The following is a 17716-nucleotide window of genomic DNA, read 5'->3' as shown; positions in this document are numbered from 1 at the left end:
TGGAAAGTTTTACTTACACCCATAATAAAACCAGAGAATGAAAATAATTATCAAATTTATTTATACCTACTGAAACTCAGCAAACTTCAGCAAATGACTAATCAGTTAACAACTTTTCTTTCTCTCCCTTGTGGTTAAACTATGATTGCTAATTTTTATTTTTCACATTTTCATTCACTACCAGGAAGAATAAGATTTTAACAACTTGTTCAATTACCGAAGAACGTACAGGCCAATGTATTAAAGGTATTGGGAAGATTTCCCTCCTTCTTGAAAAATGAGTGTCATATAGACTTCAAGGGCTAGAAGATCTAGGAGTGCATTCTCTCACCTGGGAACTGCCAACAAAGGAATCAAGGCAAACTAATGGTTAAGAACATAGGAACTGGAGTCCAATATTGAGTTTTAAACCCACAGCTACCGTGTGTGCTTTGCGTGGGACCACTGGCATGTTATTTAAGCTCCCTCAAATGTAAAATGGGAATTCTAAAACCAACCTGTACAGATTAAGTAAAATAATGCGTGTTAAGTTTTGGGCACAGTGCCAGATATACACTGTTCTAAGTTGGCTAAAAGGATTATCCAAGAAACCCTCAAGCTCTCTAGGTAGTTTACCATGACTGCTGCCTTCTCTAGGCTACCACAGCTCTTAAGCTGTGCCCCTTCCCTGTTCCTGTGCTCATGCCTTCAATTACTCAACAGCTGTTTATTGAACATTTATTCGTGCCAGATATTGGGCCAAGTGCTAAAGATACAGCTATAAACATGATAAATGAGTTCTCCACCCTTATGATTTTATAGCCTACTTAGGGTTGGAGAAAATATGATATGGTATTTGCCTTGCTGTGAGAAATCCTGGCCATAATTGGATCCCCTAGCACAGGTTAGGTTGGAACCTGAACTTGAGGGTCAGGGAAGGTTTTCTTGTGGTCAGTGTATTTAAGTGGTAAATAAAAGGGGAAGTAGGAGTCACTAGGAGCAGGGAAGAAGAATAGTATTTCCCGCCGAACGATCAAATATGAGCAAAATCCCATGAATGAAAAGCACTGGTGGGATTTCCCTGGTGGCGCAGTGGTTAAGAATCCGCCTGCCAATGCAGGGGACACAGGTTCAATCCCTGGTCCACGAAGATCCCACATGCCGCGGAGCAACCAAGCCCATGCACCACAACTACTGAGCCTGCGCTCTAGACCCCGAGAGCCACAACTACTGAAGCCTGCCCGCCTAGAGCCCGTGCTCCGCAACAAGAGAAGCCACCGCAATGAGAAGCCCGCGCACCACAACTAGAGAAAGCCTGTGCGTGGCAATGAAGACCCAACACAGCCATAAATAAATAAATAAATTTATTTATTTTAAAAAAAAGAAAGAAAAACATTGGTGCAGTATTCACAGTGCTGAAAGTATAAGAAGGCCATGGGAGATGGCTTTGGAAAAAGAGCAGAGCCCAGTCATAAAGACACCTATTGCTTTTTTCTACCCAGTAACCACCAACCTGCCTCCCATTCTACCTAAATGATTTTTATAGGACCTGTCCTGTGTTCACCAGACCCCATCCCTCTCTAGATTGAGCCAGGAGTAGTCACTGACCTAAGCTGCACCAATGACCACCTTCCCTAGGATTGCTGGTCTTCAAGGTGATGAGAGTAGTGTTATTCTTTCTCTGCTGGATGGAGCAGTAAGCTATAAATTCAGGAGCCACCAGCTCATGGTTTATGCTGTGTGGAGAAAGCGAGCCTATGGCAAGAGAAAAGGATGAGACTCAAAGAGAATCAGAGATGGAGGACAGAAGTCGAGTCTTGATTGTGTTTCAGTCCCTGTTTCCAGCTGTTACTTCCTAAGGTTTAACGGCACCTCTACCATCCACATAGCTTGCTTTTCCCATGAGTACCCCAGTACCCTTCCAATAAATTTCTCTTTTTACTTAGCCTGGTTTGAACTGGGTTTTTAATCAGCAAACGATTTTTTAAAAGAACTAAAAATATTGATACAAATATTTTTAAATTTAGTTTTTTCAATCAGTTTTCTATTTCAAAAGAAGTATCATTTTGTGTTAAATTCATAGCTGCTTCTTATTCAATAATGGAAGTAATATAATACACAACAGAAGAAATTTTCCCACAAGCCTGGTTTATAACAACAACCTCCACTCCGCATCCTCTGAGGAAACTTCTTAGGGTGAAGTATGTTAGTTTGTGTAGAGCTAGCAATTATGTATGATGTATGAATTGTTTATGAGAAAGAGTGCATGTTGACTATAAGGCTCTCTGACAAATTATACAGTATTGATATCAGTCATCATAAATTATAAACTTGGAAAAATGAATCCTGTGAGGAAAAGACTGGAAAATACATCTTGAGAGCTTGAAGTCCTGATACTTTTTTAAAAATATTCAGAATGCTGATTCATGAATTTGCCTTACTTTTTTCTTGCCTTAACTTTACAGATAAAGATCTGTACAAAAATTAACTTTCCATAATGCATCAAAATTGATTGCATCACATGAAAAGATGCTCAACATCGCTAATTATTAGAGAAATGCAACTCAAAACTACTATGAGGTATCACCTCACACCAGTCAGAATGGCCATCACCAAAAAGTCTACAAACAATAAATGCTGGAGAGGGTGTGGAGAAAAGGGAACCCTGTTGGTGGGAATGTAAATTGGTGCAGCCACTATGGAGAACAGTATGGAGGTTCCTCAAAAAACTGAAAATAGAGCTACCATATGATCCAGCAACCCCACTTCTGGGCATATATCCAGAGAAAACCATAATTTGAAACATGCACCCCAATGTTCATTGCAGCACTATTTACAACAGCCAAAACATGGAAGCAACCTAAATGTCCATCAAGAGATGAGTGGATAAGGAAGATGTGGTACACATATACAATGGCATATTACTCAGCCATTAAAAAAAAATGAAAAAACGCCATTTGCAGCAACATGGATAGACGTAGAGATTATCATACTAAGTGAAGTAAGTCAGAAAGAAATAGATAAATACCATATGCTATCACTTATGTGGAATCTAAAATATGACACAAAGGAACTTATCTATGAAACAGACTCAAAAACATAGAGAACAGACTTGTGGTTGCCAAAGGGGAGGGTGAGTTGGGGAGGGATGGACTGGGAGTTTGGGATTAGCAGATGCAAACTATTATATATTGAATGGATAAACAACAAGGACCTACTGTATAGCACAGAGAACTCTACTCAATACTCTGTAATAACCTATATGGGAAAAGAATCGATATATGTATAACTTGATCACTTTGCTGTACACCTGAAACTAACACAACATTGTAAATCAACTATATTCCAATATAAAATAAAAATTAAAAAAAATTTGTTCAATCCCTTCACACCTTCAAAGGAGGGGGAAGGTGACACTTCACAGATTTCTTCCTGTCATGTATCAGGCACACTGGGCAGGGCTTTCCCAAGTTATTTCATTGACTCCTAACAGCTCATTTATAGAGGATACAAAAGTTCAAAGATGTTGCCCTGCTTGCTAAGGGTCATGCAAGTGTTTAAAAGGGGAGATAAAGTCTTTTAGAGTCCAAAGCCCACACCTGAAATAATAACGTCCTAATCACTCAGCAATTTCAATTTGCCAATCATCATTCAAAATAAATGGGTCAGGGACTTCCCTGGTGGCACAGTGGTTAAGAATCCGCCTGCCAATGCAGGGGACATGGGTTCGATCCCTGGTCCGAGACGATCCCACATGCTGCAGAGCAACTAAGCCCGTGCGCCACAACTAAAAGTGGTTCCCCCTCTTTTTTATAAACAAATGTATTTTAAAAAATTTTTAAAAATGGGTCAGTGGCAGGACTTGAAAATACTTTTTTAATAATTTTATTTATTTTTGGCTGCGTTGGATCTTTGTTGCTGCGCAGGTTTTTCTCTAGTTGTAGCTAGCAGGGGCCACTCTCTGTTGTGGTGTGTGGGCTTCTCGTTGTGGTGGCTTCTCTTGCTGCGGAGCATGGGCTCTAGGCGCGCGGGCTTCAGTAGTTGTGGCTCGCGGGCTTAGTTGCTCCACGGCAAGTGGGATCTTCCCAGACCAGGGCTCAAACCTGTGACCCCTGCATTGGCAGGCGGATTCTTAATCACTGCGCCACCAGGGAAGCCCCAAGCCTTGAAAATATTTAAAAATAAAAACGGTATAATATCCTTCAGTAGAATGGGAAAACTAAAATAATGTATAATTTGGGGATGGCTTACTAAGAGCTGTAACTAATAAACCAAAACAGTTAAGAGCCCAAATGAAGTGAATATTTTAATTAGCTAGTAATGACTTTTTAAAAATTGGGGTATGGGGGTAGAGGGGAGACAATGTTGGTAATGGTGTTTTTATTTTTTAATTTTTTTGTTGCTTGCTTTGTTTTAGGTTATAAGGTGTATTAAATCTGCTTTAGGGGAAAAGATTTAATACTAACAAAGCACAAGAACAAATGTGTTCATTCAGCTTCTGTTTTACTTCCATCTGCTCTGTCTAAAAGCATTGTGGTCACACTGGGAAAGGTGAAATTAATACTGTTAAGAGGGAACTGAAGCCACAGATGGATCGGGAAGTTGTAAATGAGGACCTAGGTGTTCTAAATGAGTTTCAAGCAGACAAAGAACAGTGCAGGGGTCACAGAGAATTGCTGTTAGTAATCTCTGAGGAACTGGAGAGAAGAAAACGCATAATTATAATCCCCATCCTCACAAAATAAAAGAAGAAAGTGGATTCTACAAGCTCTAAGTGGTTTAAATATCCGAAGAGAAAGAGAAGGCTTAATGCAATCTACCAGTGGTGCGATGGCTGCGTGGCTGGCCGGGAGGTGACAGAAGACATCAAACCCGTTCCTTTCCGCCAATTAACTTCACCTTTGTGCTTCATGAGGGTAGAGAGGAAGGGAACTGGATGTTCACTCCATGTCTGAACAAAAAGCAAGGATTTGCAGCAAAGATTCATAAAATGGCCACAGCTGAGAAGCTGAAACTCTCTGGGAGTTGAACGGTTATAAGCATTCAGCCCCAAGTCTTCATATGTAAGTAAAATACAGAGTAGATGAAGCACTTGCAAAATTAATTTTTATTCACATATATTCCTTCCTGCCATATATATTATATATATACTGTATATATATAATATATATACAGTATATATATACATATATATAATATATATACAGTATATATATAATATATATACAGTATATATATACATATATATAATATATATACAGTATATGTATAATATATATACAGTATATATATACATATATATAATATATATACAGTATATATATACATATATATAGATACACACACCCGTATATAGGTACCTATGGCAGCTTTTGCTAAAACTACTTTAAATATTGAGAATAAAGGTCTGACACTACCTGTACACAAATCTCCCAGCATTCTACGTGGGAATATAATTGAAAGTACATCACAGGGCCATCTGATGTAAAATACTCCGGAAAGGGAAATTTCAGTATGAACAAATTGTGTATGAACAAAATTAACAGGAAGATATTGCTATAGGCTACATGGCTTTTGGGTTCACTCTTCCAACAAGAGGTCCCAAGTCCCATGTGTCATTTGTGGTAGTGGGTACAACACATTCATAATGTGTGAGATGAGTTCCACCGTGTTTCTGCTCAGCGCTGAAGAGCTGTCTACCCTATTTCAAGAGAGCGCTGGCACATAGAGTCTGACTCATGCTAAGAGAGGTGAAAATTATAACCTTTCAGTAGCATATTAGTCTTCATTTCCCAATTTATTTGTAGCATTTTCAGACTGCAAGGCATTCTTACAGGATACATATATTACTGTAGTTACATAAAAGTCACATTTCATTCTAAAGCAAAGACGGATGATGAATAGGCTGTAATTCTCCATTCCCCCAGAGAAAACAGATTGTGGCGTATGAGCTTACCAATATAATTTGAGACCACAATTGAAGTGAGATAAAGAATAGTTTAGCAGGCATTGGAATACTAAACTGGGAATCAAGAGGCACAGTTGTATTCCTAAAATTCACGATGCAACCTTGAACATGTTAATTTTTTTATTATTCATCTTCCTTTTTGATAACGTGAGAACGATATTCCACATGTTATCTATCTCCTGGGGATGTCCTGATGCCAGAGGAGATGAGGCTGGAGACCAGGGAATCAGCAGAGATACTCAAGGTCTCTGCCTATTTCCTTCCCTTAACTTGCTCATCAGAATAATAAATTTCTCTCCAGTGCACCTACGGCTCTTACTCCATGCCCCTGTAACAGTATTTTCTCAATGATCATATGTGTGGTTTTTTTTATGTCTCTTTTTTAAATTTTATTGAAGTATAGTTGATTTACTTTTTTAATGTCTCATTTTGATTTTTACTTTTTGTGACTTTTATGATGATTTTTATTGATGAGCTGTTTTTTTTATTATTTAGAGGAGAAAAAATAAATCCTAGCCACAGGCGATTCATAAACTGGTATTATAGGGAAAGACAAATGCTGGAGTTAGAAATCCAGCAGTTAGAAATCTGATGCAGAAATCCACTGAACCCTCTGATACCAGTGGGTAATACTATGACCAAATTGTTCCAAACTAGAGGGAACTAGTTTGTCAATGATGTGGTTGGAGCCCCATACCCAGTGGTCCCTCGGTGCTTATCATTTCCGTGCCTATCTGCTCAAATTCCCACTGCCAATACCTCAGCTCTTTGCCTAAGGGCTTTGTCCAATCACAGGAACCCACTCTACTCCTGCTGGGCAGACCAGGAATGCCAGGGAATTAATGCTCCCCCAGGACAGCCTTCAACCAGTGACTGATAGGAGCTGATGAATAGACACTCCAACTCTTGCCTGCTTCTAACATCTCCTCTTTTTTTATTTTTTTAGCCATGCCACAGGGCATGTGGGATCTTAGTTCCCCAACCAGGAATCGCACCTGCGACCCCTGCATTGGAAGTGTGGAGTCTTAACCACTAGACTGCCAGGGAAGTCCTTGCCTCGTTTCTAGACCAATCAGCTCTCAGATCCAGAGCCAACCAGTTGAAGCCACTGAAGGCATTTGACCTGCGAAACCAGAGCAAGTACACAGAAGAATCCCCCTAATCCTACACCCAAAGGACCCATAGCCATTTACCCATGTAATTGTACACCGAGGAGAAGAGAATGACCAGATCACTTGAAGATTGTTTGGTACAGGGCCCTAGCAAGTCACCATCCGGCCTCTTAACTGGGGTGGAGGGAGTGAAGGGGAGACTAGGTAGTAAATAGAGAACTGGCCCAAGTCTGTCTCTCAGTGTATCGTTTTCTCCATTCCCAGATGCATAATTTAGATGATATCCTTACCCCAGAAAAAACTCCCACATTAGTTTAGGTCTGGGGAATAAGGGTGTGGATGCGCCAATGGTGAGGGTAATGCTTCTACCAGAAGAAACAGTAAGGGTTCCACCAAAAGCTCTCATCGTGGGCAGGTCAAGCAAGCAGTGTCTACATTGCCAGAGCTCTGGCACTGCAGCTCTGATAATTATAAGCAGATAGGGTTGCTGCTATATCATGGGGCAAAGGGGAATAGGCCTGGAACCCAGAGAAGTCGTCAGAGCCCCCCGATGCTTCCATGCCCTCCAGGAACTCTAACCAAGCAACTGTAACTACAGAACCACTAAGACTCTAAACAGGGGTCCAGGCCGCAGGAGAAGAAGGTGTGGGCTCCCCCACTGTGGAAGCCAGGGGTCCCCAACCCCCAGGCTGCGGACTGGTGCCAGTCTGCGGCCTGTTAGGAACCGGGCCGCACAGCAGGAGGTGAGTGGCGACAAGCGAGCCGCTCCCCATGGCTCCCATTACCGCCTGAACCACCCCCCACCCACCCCCCAGTCTGGGGAAAAACTGTCTTCCACAAGAGCGGTCCCTGGTGCCAAAAAGGTTAGGGACCGCTGGTAAGCAACCTCCAGGTGCTCAAGTGCGGGCTGAGGGTGAGGGGTATTTCGAGTGCAGGGTGGAGGAAAGAGATGATAAGGAGCAGTGATGTCCTCGAAACCAATGGCAACAGCGGGGACTGTAGCTTGTCCACTAACTCCTAGTGACTGGCCTCAAACTTGAAGAAATAGTATGAGATAAAGTTAAAATGGGACACAAGGGGGTGTGTGAGAGGCAAGAAACAGACTGTAGCAGACACCATCAAAGCCCTGCTGCACCCCCTTGACACTTACAATTTTCCTCACTCAATTTCCAATGGCCATCACGCTTAACTGCTTGCCTGGGGACTCTCTCTGTCCTGGAGTTATGGGACTTGCCAGGGAATTAATCCATTCCCACCCCGGAGCACACATCCTCCAATGCCAAGGGCAACTGGCAGGCAGATATTCAGATCCCTCACTCCTCCAGTGAGATAACTGAGTCCCAGCTTCTCTACTGTCTCTCAGACTTCTCAGAGGAATTCAACTCCTGCTGCCTAGAGTGGTATCTTGTTGATAACACATCCTTTTGTGGCTGCCTTTCCTTCCTTGTTTCATTTGTCTACTCCTCCAGAATGTTTTCTCTGATCATATTCTAAATACACCTCAATTCTTATCCCGGGTTTGTTTTTGAGGGCACACAACTTATTAGGGATGTATATTCTGTTAAACAATTGCAAAGGAAGAGGTATTTACTGGATAACATCTCTTTTGTAAATAAGCAAAGTAGATTCACTCCTCTCCCTTGTGTAAACCCATTGTGTTCATCCCCTCCTTAATCAGGGACCAAGTACAGCTAGTGCTTTTTCCTGTTCTCCTTGATGAGGGGGTGGGAGCAGCTATGGAACTCTGAAATTCTTCACTTTAGGTAGAAATAATCTGAATGTGAATGCATGCAGAAAGGAAAGGTTATGATCAAAACAGGTAATTTATTCAGCACATCTGTATACCAGATCCTCTGTAACGTACCTTGCATGCATTACTATTTCTTTTTATTCTCACAGCAACTTTATGAAGTAGCAAGGATTATTATCTCCACTTTCCTGGTGAGAAAATGGAAGCATGGAGAGTTCATACAGCTTGGAAGATTCAAGTTTGGGAATGGCTGCCTTGGAATTCCATGCATGCACTTTCCCCTGTGCTACAGAGACTCCTTGCAATAAAGTAAAACAGCCTTTGTACATCTCTTAGGTTTGTAGCTTGGAGCACAGACCAACTAGTGCAATCCCCAAAACCAGAACCACTAAAAAGCCTGAGAAAGAATCTCAATTGTGAGAACAAAGAGGAAAATGTCTTAATAAACGCAGTTGGCACTTCCCAGGACTCCAGTCACCACCTGCACTGCTCAGCTGGCTAGAAAGCAAGTAATCAAAGTTCATCCAACATGAGTAAACTGCTGAGTATGAAAACACAGGGAACTCCCAACAGTGCCCTACTCAAAGTTTTCCTTTTAGATGCTAATATGTATAACTCAAGAAAATAGGGATAAAAATAAAGTGTAATACCAAAAACATGATCCGTAAGAGGAAACGTTGATAAAAAAATTGAAAAATAGACTTCATCAAAAGCAAAAGAAGGGCTTCCCTGGTGGCGCAGTGGTTGAGAGTCCGCCTGCCGATGCAGGGGACACGGGTTCGTGCCCCGGTCCAGGAAGATCCCACATGCCACGGAGCGGCTGGGCCCGTGAGCCATGACCGCTGAGCCTGCGCGTCCGGAGCCTGTGCTCCACAACGGGAGAGGCCACAACAGTGAGAGGCCCGCGTACCACAAAAAAAATTAAAAAAATAAATAAATAAAAAATAAAAGGAGTGACCTATTCATCCACCTAACAACCTGAATGGATCTCAAGGGAACTATGCTAAGCCAAAAAAAATCTCAAAAATTTATATCCTGTAGGAGTCCATCAAATAGCATTCTTTTTTTTTTTTTTTTCCCCAGTACATCATAAAGTACATCATTCCCCCCTACTATCATAAAGGGAATCAAACCTTTAAGTCACCATATAGGGTCTAAAGATCTAGATTTTTTTTTTTTCTGGATAATGCACTGGCCTGTAATGGGTCTAAAATTTTGAAGCAGCTGGTACAAAGAAAAAGAACTTAACTTCAGAGACTAATGGATCTTTGTCAAACAATAAGTAGCGAATAGTTATCACCATATTAAAAGGTTATTCGCCCCTAAAAATAAATAAGCAAATAAACAAATACACATGCGTTTCTATGCCACTGACCCCTGCTGCCCCCCGCCCAAGTAAGTCAAGGCCTGTTTGGGATCATTCCTTCATTGGCACCGGCTTCCTGAGGGTCTCAGCGCTAGGGCTTTATAGGGTGAAGGCAGACATGATGGTGGTAATGGGGGAGATCTGGGGGTCTACAGACATTTCCGGTGATTCTTGCCTAATCTTCCTCTCATCACTGCAGCCACCACTCCCCCTACTGCTATGTCAAAATAATTCTGAAACAAATAAAACCAGGGGAGGAAATCAGTGAATAAGTCAAAGAAAATCATTCTCTGGATTTCCCTCTTTTTCTGGAGCCCCACAGTGGCACCTGTGCAGAAACACCGGCAGCGAAGCACCGGTCGCGTGCTGCAGGGTCCACATTTCACAGTGCTCTCTGCAGCATGTTTCCCTTTTGTGACCCCCTAGGCTTTGGCAAAATCTTCTTCTGACTGTCCCAGCTGCATCTCACAGGTATTGTGAGAAAAAAAGGGAAGAGTCAGTTGTCCATGGTGGGCTGGAATTCTAAGAAGATGGGAAGATTTGGGGTCTTGTGCTCCTGGCAGCCAACCCACAAAGACATCCTCTTACAAGTCAGTCTTGAGTCTCTGGGTTTGTTTCCTCAGTCACTTTGGTGATAATGGCATTCCCCATCTCCCCCCTCCCCCCTCTTATAACACTACTGAGCCCATTCACTGCCTCAGGCTTCACCCCATGCGTAGTCACCAAAGCCAATTTGTCCAGAAGAACATGCAAAGCTGGATATAGATCAGGTCCTAAGGGTGCCCATCAGGACCAGGCAAACTATGACCCCTTGGCCAAATCTGGCCCACCACCTGTTTTTATCAATAAAGTTTTATTGGAAACCTGTAATGTCCACTTGTATTGTCTATGACTGATCTTGTGCTACAGAGTTCAGTAGTTGTAACAAAGACCACATGCCTCCCAAAGCCTAAAATATCTACCATCTGATCTTTATAGAAAAATGTTGCTGACCCCGGTATAGGTAGTAAAAAAAATAAATAAATAAAAGGAAAATAAAAAGAAATGCATTCTTCATATTGAACTTTTTAAAGCTCCTTTCATATACATAACCCTATTTCAATCTCTCAGTACACTCTCTGGTTTTCCCACAATAACCCTGAATGAGAAAAACTACTTTTTCAAAAAATATCCAAATAAGCACAGAGCTCTAGTACAATGTGTGATAATAATCTACTTACTATAATTTTCACACACTCCACTTTCTAGAAAGGGCAAATGCCAATCATGCTGTTAATTCCTGACCTTCTCAGGTCTGGACTGCGGACAATTTAATGAGCAATTCCCCCCTCTGACCTAGGGATGCAGCAATGAGAACAGGACGACAGAAGGAACTGGGACCTTCTCTGCAGGATGTCCTGTCAGCTCTGACCTTTGAGAAAAGACACATGTAGAAGCTACTTCAGTTGGAAATCACCCATGGAAAGAGCTGCAGCCCTTCAAGATATCAAATATCTTTAATGCCTTGTACACTGAGACTTCTTGCTTTGAGATGGCTTTAAATTTTTCTTCTTTGAGCTTTTTGATATTTTTCAAATTTTCTAAGATAAATATAACTTTGTAATCAGAAAAAAAGCTATTTAAGAATCAATTACACAAAAGCATACTGTTTTCATATGCACTATTTAGATTATGTATACGTCATCTGTAAAGCTAATCTTATTTAAAAAAAAGAGCCATTAAAAAGTGAGTGTGTTGGGCTTCCCTGGTGGCGCAGTGGTTGAGAGTCCGCCTGCCGATGCAGGGGACACGGGTTCATGCCCCAGTCCGGGAAGATCCCACGTGCCGCGGAGCGGCTGGGCCTGTGAGCCATGGCCGCTGAGCCTGCACGTCTGGAGCCTGTGCTCTGCAACGGGAGAGGCCACGAGAGTGAGAGGCCCGCGTACCGCAAAAAAAAAAAAAAAAAAAAGTGAGTGTGTTGACGTAGAGAACAAACGTATGGACACCAAGTGGGGAAAAGGGGGGTGGGATGAACTGGGAGATTGGGATTGATATATATACACTACTATGTATAAAACAGATAACTAATGAGAACCTGCTGTACAGCACAGGGAACTCCACTTCGTTGTACAGTAGAAACACGACATTGTGAAACAATTCTACCCCCATAAAAAATAAATAAATAAGTGACTGTGTCGCCACATACACTGTTCTATGGCCACTTGAGTAGTGTCTGTCCCAGAACAATTGTTCACCTATAAGATCTAATACGAGATCTCCCCAAAGCTCCTTGGTAGAGAACGTATTTTTTTAAAAATAGAGTTTTCTTTTAGAATAATTTTAAATTTTACTCCTCTCCCAAATTGAGAAGCTAATACAAAGAGCTCCCACATACCCAACCCAGACCTAGTTTCTTCTACTAAGGTTTTACATTAGAACAGTTACGTTTGTTATTATTAATAAACCAGCACCGAATACGTTATTAACTAAAGTCAACAGTGTATTCCGACTTCCTTAGTTTTTTATCTAATGCCCTTTCTCTGCTCCAGGATCCCAACCAGAGTGTGTTATATTATATCTCCTTAGGCTCCTCTAGGATGTGACAGTTTTTTAGAATTTCCTTATTTTTGATGACCTCGACAGTTTTGAGGAGTAATGGTTGGGTGTACTGTAGGATGTCCCACTATCAGAACTTGTATCATGTTTTTCTCATGATTTGACTACAGTTACAGGCTTTGGGGGGAGAAGCATCGCAGAAGTAAAGTAACATTTTCATTACATTGTATCAAGGGTATATAGTATTAACATGATATATAACTATTGATGTTGACCTTGATCAACTGGATAAAGTAGTATTTGTCAGGTTTCTCCATCATACGGTTACTCTTTTCTTCCCCTCTCCCTTTCCATACTGTTCTCTTTGGAAGGAAGTCGCCACGCACAGCCCGCAGTTAAGGAGTGGGGTGCTAGGCTCCACCTCATTGGGGGGGGGAACAGATCCATACATTATTTGGAATCCTTCTGCATAGGACATTTGCCTCTTTGTCCCCATACTTTAATTTATTCTATCCTTTACTCATCAGTACGAGCTCACGGATATTTATCGTATGTTCTGTGCTATATAAGGAAATGCACTCTTACAGAGCTATAAAATGCAGTCTTCCCAAAGAAGAATTCAGGCCCTGCCTGTACTGCTGAAACAATCAATACTGGTTATTGGAACAATCTGTTTCCATGTCCAGCTCCATCCCTCTGGGGATAATTCTTCCGCTATGGAAAATAGAAAGGATTCAAACTTAAATGCTGAGCCCAGCCTTTCTCATTCCAGCCACACCTGACTTGTGGCTTCTGCCTGCAAAGGTCATTTAAGAAATACTTGCAAAATGATCAGTCAGCGGAAGAATGAGTCCCTAAATCTCTTCAGAGCTCTGTCTGAGTAAGAGAGTGCGGTAAAGAACATTTTCCCCCGGATACAATGTGGTTCAGAGAGAATCCTTGATTTTGCAAAAAAAATCTTTCTATTTTCCCACATATAACCGTTGGATTGTTGACTTACCCAACAAACGGGCGAAGACACACGCTTGCCCCTGTCATTGAATTTTGATGCTGAACTCAGAATCTCTTATTTCTCACATGATAATTTATATAAGCACATTTGGATTTTCAGTTCATTACCCAAAAGACAAGGATCTTTTGAACTAGGGGAGGGCATTCCCCGAGAAACAAAGCACTAAGAGGGGCCCAGGATTGTGGGTCGAAGCGGTACCTGCTTCACTGTACCCCTCACACCCACCCAGAAGAGATGACGATATACGATGAACAAATTATTGGAAGAAAGAAACCAAGGATCAGGCATCAGGAGGCCTGTGTTTCTGTCCTCTAACCAGCTGTCCGTCCTAGAGTAATCACTTCCTGACTCTGGGTCTCAGGTTTTCTTGGGCAGGCATATGGAGAGGCAATTCTTCCCAACTATTAAGAAGCAAAAGCATTCAACATACCTTGTCCTGGAAGTTCTTAAGGTTTAAAATATGTTCCAAGAACCCTACTGAGAAAATGCCTTTGCTGGGTGGAAGTGGCCAGATTGATTACAATTGCGTGACAGTCACAGAAAATATTTAAGGCGGCCACTTCCAGCAGCTTCAACAATTGCTCCTGAAGGGAAAAGGGGGAGTGAGAATAAACAATACAGCTAGTTTTCAGAGCTGTTTTTCTAGATCGAGCCAGATTTCAGCAAAATTGAGAATTAACCAGGCAAGGCTTTTCCATTCTCTCCCCTCTGTGCATGTTTGGTTTAATAATTTTTAAAACAACCTTTTAAGATAAGCTGTTATTTATAGAAACAGGACCTATGCATTGTAGAAAATAAAATGCAAACAAGTAAAAAATAAAAACATCATCTTTTAACCATGCAGAGACCACCCCTGTTAATACCTTACTGCATGTCATTCTGGGTCATTTTCTACATATATATATATCTACTTATGTTTGACATAAGATCATACACTATTATCTATTTTTTCAATGAATGATCTCTACATTATTACATCAGCTAACATCCAGACAATATTCAAGTTTCCCCAATTGACTCCAAAAGCCGTTTAGCCGGTTTGTTCAAACCAATATCTAATCCAGGACGATGATGGCATTGCACCTTTTTCTTTTTTCCCTCAGTCTCTTTTAACTTAGTTCTGACATGAAACAGATATAGCCCCAAATATCCTGGAAAATGCCCCACCTTCTGGACTTGGATTTGTCTTTGTTGTTATCTTACAGTGTTGTTTAGCTGTCCCTGTACAACAGAAGTTCAATCTGAAGGCTTGAATGGATGCAAGGTGTGTCACATCAGAAGACTTGTAATATCTCCATACACCACTGGTGGCGCTAAGCCTGACCCCTGGATTAAGGTCCTGATGGTCTGGTATCGCATTACTGTAAAGGTTGCACTTTGCCTCTGAGCGCGTACCTGTGTGGTATTACTTGGACACCATAGGAGTGTTCAGTTGTTCCTTGCCCATCCATCTAGTGACCTTTTTACACAGACTGATCGTGCCTACCTGGGTCAATACTCATTATAGTTTCCCAAATGACATTTTCCTATTTGTTTCCTTCTCTGTGTATTTAGTGTCTACGCTCCTTTGAGCATCACAGATGTCCTAGTCACTTGTGGTTCAAACCATGTCAACGGCCCCTTTAACTTTCCTGCCACAATGGCCATATGTGAATGTGTAAGTACCCACATCTGCCTTCTGTGTTAAGCACGGTGTGAGGTGGGGTGTCAACCCTGTCACATCTTTATGAAATAATGCCCAATGCCTTTCTGCTTTACAACCACACTATTTGAAATGACACCCACGTAGGGCAGCTAGGAAGGGGTTGTCAACTTCCTAAGTGGGATCACGAAACAAGTCTTGGAAATGGGCACATTCTGAAGTACTTTGTATATAGTTATAGAAAGTATTCAAAGCTGTTCTTTTTTCCTTGTAGAGTTTACCCTCTCTCCCACTCCCTCTTCCTCGTCACCACCCCACCATGCTTTTCTGTGAGGTCTAGTAGGAAGAAGCAAACCCTACCTGTCAAGTTCACTTGTCCCCATCATTTGACCTGTCTGGCCCTCATGACCAAAGAACACCTGACCATTGGGATGACACAGCTCTGAAACTCTTGAGCTGTGGATGCTGGAAGCAAAAGAGTACACTTTTATGAGCTCAACTCGTGTATCAGGAATTCTGCTAGGAACGTGTCTTAGCTCAGGCTGCTGCAACAAAAAGCCATAGACAGAGCGGCTTATAAACAACAGAAATTTCTCATGGTTCTGGAGGCTGGGAATTCTGAGAGCAAAACACCAGCAGACTTGGTGCCTGGTAAGGACCCTCTTCCTAGTTTATATAGACGGCTGTCTTCTCACTGTGACCTCACGTTGGCGGAAGGGTCAAGGGAGATCTCCAGAGCATCTTTTATAACGGCACTAATCCCATTCATGAGAGCTCTGCCCTCATGACCTAATCACCATCAAAAGGCCCCACTTCCAAATATCATCACATTGGACCTTAAGATTTCAACCTACAAATTTTGGGAAGATGCAAATATTCACTCTATAGCAGAACATAATTCTGAAACACCGATTTATGGATGAAGAATCTGAGGACAGAGCTATTAAGGTTCTTGCCCTGTGTTTCAGTCACTTAGTCATCTCTCTGACCACATGACCCCTATTCCTTCCCTGCTGGCAGAGTCCACTTCCCTCACTAGAGGCCAAAAATGTCACAGCCGGGGCAAGAGCATGGGACCCATCCAGATCAGTGGTCCTCAACCAAGGGGGGAAAGTGTGTGTGTGGGGGGGGATGAATTGGGAGACTAGGATGGACATATATACACTAATATGTATGAAAGAGATAATAAGAACCTGCTGTATAAAAAATAAATTAAATTTTAAAAAATTTTTAAAAAGGAGGCATCTTCGAGGAGCTTCTGAGAAAGGTGTCCATCCTCATAAAAAGGAGTGCAGAAGAGGAAACTGCTCCTTCCACATTTTTTTTTTTTTTGCATTCTTTCCTCTCTAATCAGTTCCAAGTCTCTTGTCCTCTGCTATTCTTCCCCCAGTAGTCCCTGCTAAAACTTCCTCTCAAGATAAATCTTTGGAAAATGTTAAGGACAGGATAAGACCTTAATGTGTTGTTCTCCTGAGGTCTTCTCATGCTAGGATTGAAGCCCTCACAGTAAAATCTCAGAAAGAGAGAAAGAGGATGAGAACAGGGCTGTCCAGCTGCCCCCTCAGAATGTCTCCTTCGTTCACTTTGGACCCAACAGTAACATTAACACTCCGAACAATGTTGTTATGGATCGAATGTTGTGTTGAAATCCTAACCCCTAATGTGATGGTATTAGGAGGTAGGGGCCTTTGGGAGGTGATGAGGTCATGAGGGTGGAGCCCCCATGTTGGGATTAGTGTCCTTATAAGAAAGGAAGAGAGCCATCTCTCCCTCTCTGCTCTCTGTCATGAAAAGATACAATGAGAAGATGGCCATCCACAAGCCAGATGGTCCTCGCCGGAACTCAATTGTGCTGGCACCCTGATCTCAGACTTCCAGTCTCCAGAACTATGAGAAATAAATTCTTGTTGTTTATAAACCACGCAGTCTGTGGTTCTTTGATACAGCAGCCCAGACTGACTAAGGCAAACGCCATGTCAGTATCAGCTTCATCATCATCATTATCTTCAGGGCCATTTTGCACCCTCACTTGCCTCATCTTAGCCGTGATTCTCAATGTCAATGAATCCCTAGCAGGTCCCAGGCCCTGTTGTAAGGCCTTTATATGTTATTAATGAGAAGAGGAAACTGAGGCGCAGAAATCTCACCAGTAAACATTCTGCCAAAGTTACACAGCTAATGAAGGAGAGAGTTTGGATTTGAATGGGTGACAACAGTTAAACACATCCCCTAAGGTTCTGGTGTTTGGAGACGGGGGCCTCTGGGTATTGACTCTATTTATCACTCTGAGTATAAGCATATCTCTGCAAAAAAAAAAAAAAAAAAAAAAAACTGACGACTTATTTTTAATAG

At 41.9% G+C, this 17716-nt stretch overlaps 1 long non-coding RNA gene across 7 annotated transcripts in view; it reads right to left on the bottom strand.

The window, feature by feature from the left end:
• The window catches only part of LOC307175696, a 245785-nt gene that overhangs the window by 208020 nt on the left and 20049 nt on the right, over positions 1-17716 (bottom strand). The window contains exon 2 of one of the 7 annotated variants that reach the window (XR_013824423.1): positions 11396-11586. The exons of the other annotated variants lie outside the window; for them this stretch is intronic. This is a non-coding gene — a long non-coding RNA (uncharacterized lncRNA). The remainder of the gene's footprint in view (positions 1-11395; positions 11587-17716) is intronic. 7 annotated transcript variants of the gene reach the window in all.

This window comes from Stenella coeruleoalba, assembly GCF_951394435.1.
Source record: "Stenella coeruleoalba genome assembly, chromosome: 16".
Classification (NCBI taxonomy): domain Eukaryota; kingdom Metazoa; phylum Chordata; class Mammalia; order Artiodactyla; family Delphinidae; genus Stenella; species Stenella coeruleoalba.
The sequence above is the reverse complement of the archived record's forward strand: the minus strand, read 5'-3'. Positions and strand labels throughout refer to the sequence as shown.